Below are 17,247 nucleotides of genomic sequence, written 5' to 3'. Positions count from 1 at the left end.
TCACTATGGGGGCACTGCTGGCATAATCACTATGGGGGCACTGCTGATATAATCACTATGAGGGCACTGCTGGTATAATCACTATGGGGGCACTGCTGATATAAACACTATGGGAGCACTGCTGATATAAACACTATGGGAGCACTGCTGGTATAAACACTATGGGGGTACTGCTGGTATAATCAATATGGGGGCACTACTGGTATAATCACTATGGGGGCACTGCTGATATCATCACTATGGGGGCACTGCTGGTATAATCACTATGAGGGCACTGCTGGTATAATCACTATGGGGGCACTGCTGGTATAATCATTATGGGGGCACTGCTGATATAAACACTATGGGTGCACTGCTGATATAAACACTATGGGGGCACTGCTGGTATAATCACTATGGGGGTACTGCTGGTATAATCACTATGGGGGCACTGCTGGTATAATCACTATGGGGGCACTGCTGGCATAATCACTATGGGGGCACTGCTGGTATCATCACTATGGGGGCACTGCTGGTATAAACACTATGGGGGCACTGCTGGTATCATCACTATGGAGGCACTGCTGGTATAAACACTATGGGGGCACTGCTGATATGATTTATTTGGGGGCACTGCTGCTTTGGTCAATACGGGAAACAATATGGGGCACTGCTGGTGCAATCACTATGGGGAAATGCCACTTAGTTCAGCTACATATGTATAGCCACAGGTTTCCTAATCCTCTCCTGGTCATTTGGGGGCAGTAGCTGCCTATGGGGCAATTACAGGATAGACTGATATTTTTATACTGTAGTTGCCCAGGCCTCCTATTACTGCTGTAGTCCTTGGGGGGCTGGGAGCTGTCCATGGTGCTGTGCAGTCAGTCATGTACATAGCAGTCAGGGCCAGGTCAGGACACCTCTCTGATGCTGAAGGCCAGTGATAACAGGTCTCCCTCCTCATCATCACCAGGCTCAGCTCAGACTCCTCCTGGTCTGTCCAAGTGACAGCTCACAACAGGCCGGGCTAATGAGCCATTGCTGGACCAGGGGAGATTTATGTCCTGTGCAATGCAATGCAATGCAGCATTAATCAGGGGACGCAGGACAGAGCCTCCTAGTAGTGGGCTACTCCGAGGGGGCTGCAGGCAATGTGCTGATACAAGGGGAAGCTGTGCAAGGAAACTTTGCAGGGATGGGATACGATACACCATGCAGTGAGACAAGCCTGGGATAGAAATATAACATACACAGTGGTTACAAAGTAATAGCACATGCAGCAAAGGCAGCAGAGAGAGAGAGAGAGAGAGAGAGAGCCCAGGAGCGGGAGGAAATGCACAACATATCTGCAGAGTGATTACAGCAGTGTCCTCTTCTGCCTGCATCCAGCAGCCCTGAGACCCGGTGCTCTCTACAGCAGCCCTGAGACCCGCTGCTCTCTACAGCAGCCCTGACTGCACAAGGAGTTGGAGGCATTTTTTAAGTCAGTCCCCACGCAGCACCCAGTGTGTGTCATATGAGGGCTGGCTGCAGCCCCACACACACATCCCTGCAGTGCCTGTCTGCTGGAGGAGGAGGAGGAGGAGAGGAGCTGAGATGCCCTTACCTGAGCCTGTGTGACAGACCAGCTGCCTCTGAGACCCAGAGACCTTCCCAGCAGGTAAGTCTTATTTACCCCCCTGTCCCGGGGAATACTGGGATAATCATTCAGGATAGGAACCATCCTCAGCCCTGTGGTGGGAATATCAGTCACTCAACTGCAGCCTCTAATGTCCTGCCTGTGGGTGCATGCAACCTGCAGCCCATACTGCACCCTGTACTGTAACCTACTGAGTACCCTCTGATACCCTTTTTTGTATTTAACCAGGGAGAATTCAGTGAAGGCAATGTGGTGCAGGCTAGCAGGTGCTCAAATTTCCATGGCTGGCACTGCAGCTGCCCCCCCCCCCCCCCCTTCGTGCCAGCTGCCTTTTCATGTTGCTGGGTAGCCAGTGGCTGGCACCACATACCAACTCCTAAGACCCTCAGTTGCTGGCTGTTGTTGTTAGAGGATAAGCTTGTGAAACAGTCAGGATTGTTGTTTGACCAATGCTGTACTGTGTTTACATACATGTCTAATTTCACACTCAACTAAGTTAGATTACTAGGCATATACATTGTGCATATTATATCCCTAGGCCATTATCTATAGCTGCAACCATCAGGTATGTATAATGTGTAAGTCACCACTGCTCTGGTGTGTTTCTTTAGTGTGTACTTATTCTGCGTCAGTGCAGCAGCCATCCAGGTGAGAGATGCACAGACTGTGGGTCAAGATTCCAACTGGTTTCTGGGGATCCCTGTCGGTCAGATACGCAAGAAATTCTACTGGGAACGACCTTGACTGGGATCCCAGGACAATGGCATGCTGATACCTGTAGTCCCAGAACAATGGCTAACTAACACTTGGTGTCCCAGCTAATGTTGTGCACCACTGATCTGAATACCATATAACTGCCAAGCTTGAAGCTCCATTGCCAGTGCCACCTACAGTGAGGAACATTTCCATTTGTCACTTGAAAATGGCTGCGGGTGGACCAATCAGAAGCTTCTATGGCAGTGGTTGCAGGTTCCCATTGGTTATAATGCTGACACCCCCCCCTTCAGGAGCATCACACAGGCCAAGTTGGCATACTAACCACAGCGCCCCTGGGAAGAATGGGTGTGCGGAGTAGCCCCTCGGGTGCATGGAGAGGGCATAATCAGCAGGTGGCAGTGCAAATTTAAGTCACAATGCCAACAATTCATAGACTAAGGGCCTAATTCAGATTTGATCGCAGCAGCAAATTTGTTAGCAGTTGGGAAAAACCATGTGCACTGCAGGGGGGGCAGATGAAACGTGCAGAGAGAGTTAGATTTGGGTGGGGTGTGTTCAAACTGAAATCTAAATTGCAGTGTAGAAATAAAGCAGCCAGTATTTACCCTGCACAGAAACAATATAACCCACCCAAATCTAACTCTCTCTGCACATGTTATATCTGCCCCACCTGCAGTGCACATGGTTTTGCCCAACTGCTAACAAATTTGCAGCTACGATCCACTCTGAATTACCCCCTAATTGCACAAACATGGTCAACTCAAATGTTACAATTTCTTTTCATTTGAAATTAAAATGAATGTTGATCTTTAAAATGACAGTAAATCTGGCCAGCAGCGGACAATTGGTGGCTGTATGATGCTACTAACCGGATATCTGCACATTTGTGACCCCCAATGGAGCATGATTCTCTGCCACAAAAAGCTACAAATCTGTCTGGCAGATGACCGCAGCCCTGCCAGATGTTTCTGTATCCATCATCCAAGCTTATTGCTGCGCCTGAACCCCCTGGCTGGATCATAAGAAGCTCTTTGCGGCACCCCCGGATCCTGTCATTATAAATTAGGTCATCCATATATCGGCAGATCTACAGATCACTATAGCTCCCCACCAGACAGACATTATATGGGAACATCTGTGATGTAGAATATTGGGCATTAATCCGGCGTAACGATGCAGAGCTGTCAGCTCAGATACAGCAGACAGGGAAGAAGCTTCTGCAGTTCAGGGCACAAATGCAACACTTGCCCTCTTTGATGTGCTGTGTATAGTACTGTATATATGTTGGGCATACAGATAGTGTAACGCCTGAACTGTGATATTCATCCCAGTTGCCATTTTTCGGTTACATTCTATGGCATAACCCCAGAAATGCAAATCTACTATGGTTTAGGAACTCTGGGGTCTATTTACTAAGCATTGGATGGAGATAGTCGCTGGAGATAAAGTATCAACCAACTGGTTCCTAACAGTCATTTTTCAAACCCAGCCTGTGACGTGGCAGCTAGGAGCTGATTGGCTGGTACTTTATCTCCGTCCCCTTTATTTCCGTTCAAGGCTTGGTACATTGGTACTGTGCAGCTGTTTAAACATGCGGTGGAAAACTTGTCTATGGACCTGATTCATGTTTGTAAGTTGAGCAAAAAAAGCAAGTAACTTTGGGCCTAATTCAGATCTGATCGCAGCAGCAGATTTGTTAACAGATGGTCAAAACCATGTGCACTGCAGGGGGGACAGATGTAACATGTGCAGAGAGAGTTAGGTTTGGGTGGGGTGTGTTCAAACTGAAATCTAAATTGCAGTGTAAAAATAAAGCAGCCGGTATTTACCCTGCACAGAAACAATGTAACCCACGCAAATCTAACTCTCTCTGCAAAAGTTATATCTGCCCCCCCCCCGCAGTGCACATGGTTTTGCCCATTATCTAACAAATTTGCTGCTGCAATCAGATTTGAATGATCCCTTTGTGTCTGGAACAAACCATGTTGCCATGCAAGGGGAGCAATACATTTATATTTTTTCTGTGCCGGGTAAGTACTGGCTGCTTTTGCATGCAGCCCACACATGTTAGCTTTATTTTTACACTGCAGTTTAGATTTCAGTTTGGACAACCAAATCCAACTCTCTCTGCACGTGTTACATCTGCCCCACCTGCAGTGCAGCATGGTTTTGCCCAGTTGCTTGCTTCTTTGCTTTACTTACAATCAGGGATCAGGCCCCATATGCAGAACCACAATAAAAATGTACTGAGATTTGCACCAAGGGTACAGCATGAGGTAAGTGGTGCGGTCGGTATTGCGCAGTAGAGACATGGTCCAGGTAAAAACAAATTCCAAGCATACATCTTTTTTTTTTTTAGAGATGTGGTTTTACCGGTAGGCCTGATTCAGAGGGGTACATCAATTCAACGTAGAACTTTGATGTTTGAAGATCTGCTCATACGCAGGAACCGAACTGCGTGTGTGCAGATCTGGGTCCCAGTGCCCCAAACATTGGTAGGGGGTGTTTTTGGGGAGTGTCGAGGCCAGTGGCATCATGGTCCTGATTCAAGGGATCTGGGGCTCAGGGTCGACAGTGTCTAGGTCGACGCACATTAGGTCGATGCATATATGCATGCAAATATGCAAATATGTTGACACGTCCATTAGGTCGACATGAACAAGGTTGACATAGAAAAAGGTCGACATGAGGTTTTTTTTTAAATTGGGTGTTGCTTTCTTTGTAAAGTGACCGGGAACCCCAATTAGTGCACCTCGCACGGTGAGCGACTTTCGGGCAAGGTGTCTCGATCCGCTACCGCACAGGTTACCGTTCCCAATTGTAGCCCACATGGATCGTAAGGGTCTGGTATGGAAGGTAGATAGTAAGTAGTTCGACAGTGTCTAGGTCGACCACTATTGGTTGGAAGTAACTAGGTCGACAGGGTCTTTAGGTCGACAAGGTCTTTAGGTCGACAGGTCAAAAGGTCGACATGAGTTTTTTTATGTTTTTTTGATGTTGTTTCGTAGAGTGACGGGGAACCCCAATTAGTGCACCGTGTCCCCTTACATGGCTCGCTTCGCTCGGCACAGATTACCGTTCCAATCGTAGTCCACGTGGATCGTTAAGTATGAAAAGGTTAAAAAAAAGAAAAAATATGAAAAACTCATGTCGACGTTTTGACCTGTCGACCTAGAACGTGTCGACCTAGAACGTGTCGACCTAGAAACCCTGTCGCCCTAGAAACCCTGTCGATCTAGTTACTGTCGACCTAGACACTGTTGACCTAGAGACCGGATCCCAGATCGTAAAGTGTGACAGAGTTTTAAAAAAAAGTGAAAAACTCATGTCAACCTTTTCCCATGTCGACCTAATCATTGCGTCGACCTTTCTCTCTCTCCTGGTGTCGACCTAATCACTGTTGACCAACAATAGGCATCGACCTAAGTGCTGTTGACCCAGAGTCCGGATACCGATTCAAGAGTTGCATGCAATTCCGGATGCGAATGTAGATCAGGCTTTTTAGCAACCTGCACCACAGACTTTCTATCTCCGTAGAGCCATTATGAACCATTCTGAGCGGGAATTGTAACCACTTTATGTCGACTGCGGTCCGGTCTCTCTTTATCCTTTCTTTGTATTGCTTCTAGGTGTCCCAGCTTAGAAACGTTGTGTGGCTCTCCTTCTTATAATAGCTGACACCTTCCAGCCTCATCCCATTTTAAGCTTATAAACCAGAGGAAGACATAAAGCCAGGCTGCACTAATCAATAATGGCACTAATATATAAGCTGAGGTGGAGGGAATGGTCAGATCTTTAAAAATAATTGACTTCTTTACAAAGAATCTGTTTTATCTCGGCCTGTTTGGTTTAAGTACTGCGCGACCTCACTGTGACATTGTAGCAATAGATAGAAGCCAATATGTGGGATGTACTAAGAGCACATTGATATGGGGGGTAATTCAGAGTTGTTTGCAGCAGCAAATTTGTTAGCAGTTGGGCAAAACCATGTGCACTGCGGGGGGGGGGGGGGGGGGGGCAAATATAACATGTGCAGAGAGAGTTAGATTTGGGTGGGTTATTTTGTTTCTGTGCATGGTAAATACTGACTGCTTTATTCTTACACTGCAATTTAGCTATCAGATTGAACACCACCCCACCCAAATCTAACTCTCTCTGCACATGTTATATCTGCCCCCTTCCCCCCCTCCCCCTGCAGTGCACATGCCGGTTTTGCCCAACTGCTAACAAATTTGCTGCTGCGATCAACTCTGAATTACCCCCATTGAACGTTACATTATTAAAGGCTCTCATAATCCTAATCAGGCAGAATTTGTGCAGATTTGTGGTCATATAAAAGTAGGTCTGAATTTTAAGGTGGTGTAATCCTTTTCTGTACTTCTTTGGACCGAGAGGTGTTGTAGGGTTAGTGACCTATTAAAGCAAAAGGCTAATATCAAAGTTAGTTACTAATAACATTAACAGATGAGCACAGGCTACACCACTGCCACCGTTAGCAGAATATGGTGGATAACAGAGATCAGTTGCTCACATTCAGATATGGGAGGTAATTCCAAGTTGATCGCAGCAGGAAATTTTTTTAGCAGTTGGGCAAAACCATGTGCACTGCAGGGGAGGCAGATATAACATGTGCAGAGAGAGTTAGATTTGGGTGTGGTGTGTTCAATCTGCAATCTAAATTGCAGTGTAAAAATAAAGCAGCCAGTATTTACCCTGCACAGAAACAAAATAAACCCACCCAAATCTAACTCTCTCTGCACATGTTATATCTGCCTCCCCTGCAGTGCACATGGTTTTGCCCAACTGCTAAAAAATTTCCTGCTGCAATCAACTTGGAATTACCCCCATTGTACCTAGCACATGTAGATATGATTCTGTCAAACAGCTGAAAGTAGGGGAATACTCACAGTTTTGCATAAATATGAATTACATTTTAAGTGGAATACTTTCCACTTGCTGATGAGGTGAGTTTAGTGCTACGCACAGACTAGGCACACACATGGATCTAGTTGTATACACAGTATTTTTCCCAGGATAGGATTAGTTAAATTATTTGATGGGAGTGTAGAAGGAACATTTAGGAAGTATCCTGGGTTACAGATGGAAACTTCCTTACAGAAAATGTTCCTGCTTTTTCCAATTGCTCAGAGGCAGTTGAACCAATCCAATTCTATTAATAGGACACATTTTGCACCTTCCAGGTGCACTTTGTCTGAGAGTGTACTTTTTTTTGGCAGCATGGTTAGTGTAGTGGTTAGCATTACTGCCTCACAGCACTGAGGTCTTGGGTTCAATTCCCACCATGGCCCTCACCAAGCTTGTGTGAGTTTCCTCCCACTATTAAAAATATACTGGTAGGTTACTTGGCCCCTGACAAAAATGAACGTAGGGTGACGGAGGCCGGGAGATTTCCCCACCTTTGCCAGATGGCTGGGAGTGACAGCCATCTAAATTTAGCACAGCTATGATCATGTTCCCAGACATGCGGGCGGGGGGGGGGACGCCCAGCACAGGGCTAGCCCACCCCGCATGTCTGTCCGGCTCCCCCCCCTTCCCCGCACAAGTATAAAAGCATCGCACAGCGGCGATGCTTTTGTGCTTGAAGAGTAACTCCCGCCCAGCGCAGCTCCTGCTGCTGACCGGGAGTTGCTCGTCGCTGCCCCTGGTCGTGACGTCACGCAGCTGCTGCGGCCCGCTCCCCCGCACGATCCGGCCACGCTTGCGTTTGCTGGACCGCGCCCCCAAAATGGCGGGCAAACGCCGCCGTGCTGCCCCCTTCCGCCCAGCGATTGCCTCTGCCCCCTTCCGCCCAGCGAATGCCTCTGCCATCTGGCATGCGCCGGCGCACTGCGGCGTCAGCGCAAGCACAGTTTCGACCCGATCGCTGCGAACAAGAAAAGCGAGTGATCGGGTCGGAATGACCCCCATTGCTGGGACACATTGTCGCTACTGATAGGCAGTATATAAAATAAAGGGCAACTGTCACCCTCTTTGTTCATTTCTTTCCTCTATCCATCAAACAGTATTGTAAGCACCGGCCTGTTCGACCACTACCATTCGTTTTCTGGATACCCTCATCACACCCACACCCTAATGTTCCTGATTTGGAAAGTAGAAGGTTTTAGGCCACACTCCCAATCTACTCATGTCACACCCATCTGCAAAAACCACACCCACGTGAAAGGCCTCATACGCATATCACAAAGGCCCTATCTGTGGCCGGGGATGGCCATCTGTAGAATATCCATCAATGGTCACCATTGATGGATAACCTCGATGGTGTAAAACCATCTGTAAGGGAACCATAGACGGTTTTACCCATTGATGGTCACCTCTGCATTAATGTTACATGAATAGCGGGCCAATCAGAGACTCGGGGTGGGGCTTTGTGGGTGTCGTGGGCTGGAGCTAAGCTCAGTGTCCAGACTATCGGAGGGGGAAAAATAAATAAATTGGGTAGCACTAAACCATCGATGACGGGAAACCATCTGGTTCTCCCCCATCAATGGTAAAAGTATTTGACATTGGTCATGGACCATCGATGATTTCAAATCATCGATGGTTGATGGCCATCCCTATCCGTAGAAGATTTTATAGCTTATGAGTAGAACTGGCACGGCGATTCGTTATGTTGGATGGAGGATTGGGGTAGTTAAGGACTCAGTTAATCCTGGGAACAATTACAGTATCCTGGCTGCTTTCCCAGACTGCCAATTTGGGGCTTGACTTTCGCAATATTTATTAAATGCTATATCTGAGAGGGTATGGGTCATTAGGTCGACCACACTTAGCTCGACAGTCATTCGGTCGACCACTATTGGTCGACATGCATTAGGTCGACATGGTCACTACGCCGGCATGGTCATTAGGTCAACATGAACAAGGTCGACGTGAGTTTTTTTACTTTTTTTGGTGTCGTTTTCTTCGGAAAGTGACGGGAAACCCCAATTAGTGCACCGTGTACCCTCGCAGCTTCGGGCAAGGTGTCTCGCTCAGCTACTGCTGCGCTCTGCACATGTTACTGCTGCGCTCTGCACAGGTTACTATTTCCAGTCGTAGTCCAGGTGGATCGTAAAGTATGAAAAAGTTCAAAAAATGAAACAAAATGTGAAAAACGCATGTAGGCCTTTTTCCATGTTGACCTGATACACGGCGACCTAATGCATGTCGACCAATAGTGGTAGACCTAATGACTGTCGACCTGTTGTTGACCTAATGACTGTATCCCATCTGAGATTAGGGGGATTCCAAGCAATTATAACCTTCACAATCTCCCCCCCTCAATATGTCAGTGCATCCAGGCCATTCTTTAATCCCTACTGTGCTTGCCTCGTCCAGCCATTATAATTTCACCTTCCATTTGCAATAGGATCCTTGGAAATGATGGTCCCAAAGCTTATTACTGTATTGCTTGGTGTGGTATACATTAACCCTGCACTTGCTGTGTGTACAGGGATTATTTTTGGTTTTCATTGTTTTCATTTTTGTTTAAATACAAGTGACTAGGGTAGTGTTTAGATTGCATGGTGTACCAGGAATTTCTGGCATACAACAAATTCCGTTTTGAATTTAATAACACAAAATGCGATTTAGCAAAGTGTGGCGTGAGATAAAGTGAAAATGGATAAAGGGGGTCATTCCGAGTTGATCGCTCGCTAGCTGTTTTTAGCAGCCGTGCAAACGCTATGCCGCCTCCCACTGGGAGTGTATTTTAGTTTAGCAGAAGTGCAAACGAAAGGATCGCAGAGCGGCTACCAAAAATTTTTGTGCAGTTTTAGAGTAGCTTCAGACCTACTCAGCGCTTGCGATCACTTCAGACTGTTCAGTTCCTGTTTTGACGTCACAAACACGCCCTGCTTTCGGGCAGCCACGCCTGCGGTTTTCCTGGCACTCCTGCGTTTTTTCACACACTCCCTGAAAACGGTCAGTTGACACCCAGAAACGCCCACTTCCTGTCAATCACTCTGCGGTCAGCAGTGCGACTGAAAAGCTTCGCTAGACCTTGTGTTAAACTACATCGGCCGTTGTGAAAGTACGTCGCGTGTGCGCATTGCGGCGCATACGCATGCGCAGAAGTGCCATTTTTTTGCATCATCGCTGCGCAGCGAACATTTTCTGCTAGCGATCAACTCGGAATGACCCCCAAAGTAGCAACCAATCAGCCTCTGTTACGGGCTGTGTTACAAAAAATCCCAGGAGCTGGTTGGTTGGTACTTTATCTTTTTCCAAGCTTTGATAAATCTCCTCCTCTATCGGCTGACGCAGATGACATCTTTTGCTGACTTCTATTGCTTTATGGAATCATATTTATGAATATTAATATTCAATATAACATATATGGTTATTAATATATGGATATATTTAAATTAATATGCGTTATCATATACATCTGCAAATATATTATGTCAGGCTTACAAATTAATTGGCTGATAAATATATGCAGTCCTTATATATATATGACTTATGAAATTATGAAGTTAAGATTCCTTAAAGAGAGTTCAAGCTTGAATATTACCGCTCTTTTTATATGATTCTTTATTTACAGGCAGATCAAATCGTACAGAATAAGATATACACAGTAGTGATATATATACTAATTATAATTATATTAAGCTATGCTATGTTTCCTTCGTTACATAACATAAAACAACATGACATAAGTTTCACAAACAGTTTCAATTATTATCATATTTATACTTGCAAGTTAAAGATTGCCATCCCAAGAATCATTCCTTCTGCATGTTCTCCATGACTTCTCCTCCTGACTGACTTCCTTCCTTCTCCTTCTTCTTCTCCCTCTCCCTCTTCCTTCCTAACTACAAGTCTGGTCCTTTTATCTCATATTTTACCAATTCAAACTATCATATTCTCATAGTTTCCAATGGAATAGGTAATTATAGGTTTGTCAGATTCCAAGGTGTAATAAAACAAACATTGAACTGGGCTGTCGTGTCCTGTTCACGGAGGCATGGTGTCATAAAAGTGTGGTGTCCACACTGCCTTAAGCAAGTATAGTATTGTAAAATCTGGAATGTCTTTTCATCCAAAGTTCTGTTGTATTGACAAGTTTTCCTGGGGTCGGTTACACAATGTTTTATCAATGGATGTGATCTCTTTTCATAGTAGTTAATTTATACTCCCTAGCTTTTAACCTTCACTGGACAATAGACAAACCAGTAGATTCTGATCTACTGTAAGCACACCTGTGAATTCCAATGACCAACAGAGCTCTGTCACATACCTATTATCATTTATGGCCTAATACCTTTTCTCTACAATGACTCTTGATCTTACTGTGACCTCTCTTTAGCTTATTTATGGCTAGAGCAGAATAAACCTGTTCCCTACACTATGTTGTACCATCTTGCAGTAAAACACAAATATACAGTATATCTATATAAACTCATATACAAACCTAATCTCTTAAATCAGCTAAACATTACCTCATACATTCAAACTTATTTCATATCTATTCCTTACTATATATATCCACTATACTGTCCACTATGGTAACATCGCCTATTTATAATGAATTATATTTTGATTCAGACAACATCTATTGCCCTAATATTAGACGAAGTGCAGACAATTACCTATAAGGCAACAGTCGCCCCCTTGTGGCCATGAGAAATTATTTTGATTGGCCACACATTAAACTAGCGTAATTGCTTCCAAATACATTTCAAAATATTTCTTCAAAACATAACTTTTGTTGTAACCCTAATATATACCATAAGTGTAATAATAATAACCATTGTGATTTTAAAAATCTATAAAAATTCTTAGCTTACCTAACCTTATTCTACTTTTTAACTAAAGCAGACAAGACTGAGGTTTTTATTCAGTATTCATGAGGAAAACTAATTTCTACAGACATTTGGAATACCATAGCCCAATTGTAGACTTTTTTTTCTGTATCTGGATCAGTACGTTTGGACATTTTTGCTGTTCTTGGCTGTAGCAATTTACTGGGAGAGTAATGTCATCTGCGTGGTTTGCTTGCCATTGGAGACGTATTACGTTTGCATCATGAAGGCAGTTGAAGTAGAATTCTTCATAGCAGCTGCTCCTTTGCTTGCCATTTCGCTGTTTGAGGCAGAGGGCTGTGTACGTCGAGTGCTGTGTCTTGAACATTCAGTACTTGTGACGACCCTCAGTAATGGTCTTTAGCCTTGTGCGTCCTTTAAATGTTTTTCCAATGCCGCAGTTGTGACAAGTGTCCATATTGTTTTTGCACAAACAGGTTGTGATTTTGAATAGAACAGGCATATATGAAACAGTCTTTTTTTTTTTCTCTTTCTTTCTTTCTTTCTTTCTTTCTTTCTTTCTTTCTTTCTTTCTTTCCTTGTTAATAGTAGGTCTTAATTGTCTTCGGGCAATAGTACCACAAATGGCTGTGAGTAGTACACCTACTCTGTTCTGTATTTCCTCACTGAATAAATTACCATGCAGTCTTAAGTCTCCTTATTCTACCTTGAACCTATTTATACATCTCAATCTTAAATAAACTTATACCAGTTTAACCCATATAAAGGCGTTTTCTATCCTACCTATATTTTGACTAATAATTATTTAAAATGCTTTTGATGTGTATATAGTAACATCCTATCAATACAATAAATGAATATAATTTTGCTTCAAACAGATATTAAATATCATTTAGGAATGGCTTTAAATATATCTAATTCCATCCAATATTATTTTAGATGCAGCCATGTGCATATACAGTTGACCCTGTTACACTACAAATAATTCCCTTTGACTTGTTACAGTCTTTATTAAGAGAATTATTCATCCCACTTAATAATCTTGTCCCAATTTGTTATAACGCGGTATACCATCCTGTATTAGATATTTAATTACTTTTGAAGCTTTTACGAAGGAAGCATAGGTAGTATCTACTGTGTAATATAAAAAAAAAACCATAAAATATTTACAGGGTATATAATACAATGATATCAAATATATATATATATATATATATATCAGACAAATGTTTACATATATATTTGATTAAGGTATATGAAGGGATGAGACAGTTCTGTATAATCACAGTGATGAGATGTGCTGTACACTGTTGTGGGAGTGTACATGTAGTTTGAAAGACAAGTAATGATTACTTGTGATGAAAAGGTTAATGAAAACATTCCCCTTTCTTGTGAAACTGGAAAACTCCTTGAGGATTTGTCCATATATCAGTCTTTAGGGATGCTATGTAGATTTTGCTGGATAGCAGCGATGAAAGGGTTAATGAAGACCTTTTCCCTTGTAAATTGGAGTCTTTTTGGAGTCTTGCACCATTCTGTATACAGGTTGCCAGGATTACTATGAATCAAACAAAAATACATACAATGAATATCACAGATATTTATACAGTGATTTAACATAGCTTGCTATGCATTCTGTCCTATCTGCTGCATGTTATCAGGTACAGAATTTACAAATGTGTCTTTAAAGATTGAAGAACAAACAAACAAACAATTGTTTCTGGCCTGTGCCAATCTTTCCTGTCACATTGTGTATCAATGACAGCACAATTGTCGCTGCAGATATGATGCTGGTTTAATTTGGAAACTGTGGCTGTTTGAACATCAAAGCAAACAATGGCTACATTGGATCTAACAAGTAAAGGAATGATACTACCGTATTCACTTGTGACCATACTCCCTTGTGACGTAGCCTGGGCCCAGACTGTCTTCAACCATAGCGTTTGCTGCTTGGCATGGCTCCTTAGTCGGGAAGAATCTTGGAGCTTCTGAAAAAAACCTACTTTTGTGGGGAGAGAAACTTGTTAGACTTTGCCAAATATGTATTGCAGGTCCCAGGGCTTTCTGTCTTTCCACACCTGTAATAAAATGGTTATGGCACCAGGGCATAAAAACATTTTCATCCTGGTGATCCTTTTTGTCATTGTTAATTGGTGTGTGGTTTGCAGAATGACACTCTGCATGTGGTCTCTCTGAGAGCATGCAAACATTTGCACCATCACTAGATGTCTCTGAGTGTTGTGTGGGGGTTACAAAAGTTTGGGAACCTTGTTTGTAAACATGCATTCCTGAATTAATTTCATGGATTTCCCCTTTAAACATGTTTCCAGGTGAATACATTTCAAGGTTTGCAACTCTGGTTGCCATGGGAGTTTTCACCATGGGGAACTTCTCCACCCCTGTGTGCACTGTACTGCTGCTATCAGTGTTTAAATCTGCTGACAATTCACCTTTGCCTAAGGGCATAACAAATTCTTCATTTACATTGGGAACTCTGAGAGTGTATTCAGCAGAATACTCATAATCTGAATTACACTGATCTTCCCCTTTAGTAGAAACAGTATAGGGGACATCTCCTATTGCTGCTACCTCCTTTACATTAATGTGCTGTCTGATGATAGACACATCCTGCACATTGCTACTTTCTTCATTTACCACAGAGGCTGTTCTGCTGGTGGTCTGTGTGACCATAGCAGACTCTGTGTGCTGCACATGGACAATGCTGTCCTGAGTCTCACCTACATCTACAATGTTCTCCCTTGTACTTTCTTTTATCTCCTCCTGAGAGGTCATGACAGTTTGCTTACAATCTGCCAGGCTTTTTGCTTCTGCCCCAAACTTTTTCTGTTTATTTTTCTGTTTAAGGGACTTAAATAATGAATGCATTTTTGCATTAATGGTCAGGCACGCCTTACGAAGACGAGAACCTGATTCTTCTTTACATTTCTGTTTGGCTTCTAAAGCCGCAGTTCTGCGCATTTTTCTTAATGCTACAGAAAACTTTTGCATTTTTAACATTGCAATCATTTACAATGCTAAATTTTTATATTCCTTGTTTTTGTACTGACGGTATCCTCTCCTTAAGATTGACCGGTGTCTTAAGGTTAAACTCTAATACCTGGTACATTTATACATTTATTTGGAAATACTCATTTCCACTGTGCACATTTTCTATTCTAGGCCTTTAAATTCTTTATTCTCATTTGTAACCTATTCCACTGTGATCTTGTACTTTGCCAGCAGGCTTATAGCCATTGGTGCTGCTTCCTAATAGATATTATGTTAGTTAAAATAACGTATATTGCACTAACACATTTATCCTAGGTTATACAGAATACAAAATTGACATTACACAATGGTAATAAATTTTCATAGATACATCCCCACCGTGATTCTGCAGATTTGGTAGCCAGCTTATAGCATTTGCTACTCCTCATAAATATTATAAATCAGATAATCAGATTCAGTAATAACAAGTCCAATTCGTGGTCGCCAATATTGCTTTATGGAATCATATTTATGAATATTAATATTCAATATAACATATATGGTTATTAATATATGGATATATTTAAATTAATATGCGTTATCATATACATCTGCAAATATATTATGTCAGGCTTACAAATTAATTGGCTGATAAATATATGCAGTCCTTATATATATATGACTTATGAAATTATGAAGTTAAGATTCCTTAAAGAGAGTTCAAGCTTGAATATTACCGCTCTTTTTATATGATTCTTTATTTACAGGCAGATCAAATCGTACAGAATAAGATATACACAGTAGTGATATATATACTAATTATAATTATATTAAGCTATGCTATGTTTCCTTCGTTACATAACATAAAACAACATGACATAAGTTTCACAAACAGTTTCAATTATTATCATATTTATACTTGCAAGTTAAAGATTGCCATCCCAAGAATCATTCCTTCTGCATGTTCTCCATGACTTCTCCTCCTGACTGACTTCCTTCCTTCTCCTTCTTCTTCTCCCTCTCCCTCTTCCTTCCTAACTACAAGTCTGGTCCTTTTATCTCATATTTTACCAATTCAAACTATCATATTCTCATAGTTTCCAATGGAATAGGTAATTATAGGTTTGTCAGATTCCAAGGTGTAATAAAACAAACATTGAACTGGGCTGTCGTGTCCTGTTCACGGAGGCATGGTGTCATAAAAGTGTGGTGTCCACACTGCCTTAAGCAAGTATAGTATTGTAAAATCTGGAATGTCTTTTCATCCAAAGTTCTGTTGTATTGACAAGTTTTCCTGGGGTCGGTTACACAATGTTTTATCAATGGATGTGATCTCTTTTCATAGTAGTTAATTTATACTCCCTAGCTTTTAACCTTCACTGGACAATAGACAAACCAGTAGATTCTGATCTACTGTAAGCACACCTGTGAATTCCAATGACCAACAGAGCTCTGTCACATACCTATTATCATTTATGGCCTAATACCTTTTCTCTACAATGACTCTTGATCTTACTGTGACCTCTCTTTAGCTTATTTATGGCTAGAGCAGAATAAACCTGTTCCCTACACTATGTTGTACCATCTTGCAGTAAAACACAAATATACAGTATATCTATATAAACTCATATACAAACCTAATCTCTTAAATCAGCTAAACATTACCTCATACATTCAAACTTATTTCATATCTATTCCTTACTATATATATCCACTATACTGTCCACTATGGTAACATCGCCTATTTATAATGAATTATATTTTGATTCAGACAACATCTATTGCCCTAATATTAGACGAAGTGCAGACAATTACCTATAAGGCAACACTTCCCTCCCCAGGCTCCTCCTGTACATGCATTTAGGGGTAGATGTACTAAGCTTTGGAGAGTGATGAAACGGAGAGAGATACAGGACCTGGCTCATGTTTGTAAGAAAAGCAAAAAAGCAAGCACCTGGGCAAAACCATGCTGCACTGCAGGTGGGGCAGATGTAACATGTGCAGAGAGATATAGGTTTGGGACGGGTGTGCTCAAACTGAAATCTAAATTGCAGTGTAAAAATAAAGTTAACATTTGCAGTGGCAAACGCAGGATTTGCATGGGGGGGTTTCCAGAACTGGGCGGAGCCAATCACGGGGGTGGGGACTGAGGTGACC

The 17,247-nt window shown here is 42.5% G+C and overlaps 1 protein-coding gene across 3 annotated transcripts in view; it reads left to right on the top strand.

The window, feature by feature from the left end:
* The first annotated feature begins 1,549 nt into the window (after positions 1-1,549).
* The window catches only part of LOC134945565 (testis-expressed protein 2-like), a 102,592-nt gene continuing 86,894 nt past the window's right edge, over positions 1,550-17,247 (top strand). For all 3 annotated transcript variants that reach the window (XM_063934929.1, XM_063934928.1, XM_063934930.1), the window contains exon 1: positions 1,550-1,639. The gene's annotated coding sequence lies outside the window, so the exon portion shown is untranslated. The remainder of the gene's footprint in view (positions 1,640-17,247) is intronic.

The sequence above is a fragment of the Pseudophryne corroboree genome, chromosome 7, assembly GCF_028390025.1.
Source record: "Pseudophryne corroboree isolate aPseCor3 chromosome 7, aPseCor3.hap2, whole genome shotgun sequence".
NCBI lineage: Eukaryota > Metazoa > Chordata > Amphibia > Anura > Myobatrachidae > Pseudophryne > Pseudophryne corroboree.
Note: the sequence above shows the minus strand (reverse complement) of the source record. Positions and strands in the feature narration are given on the sequence as shown.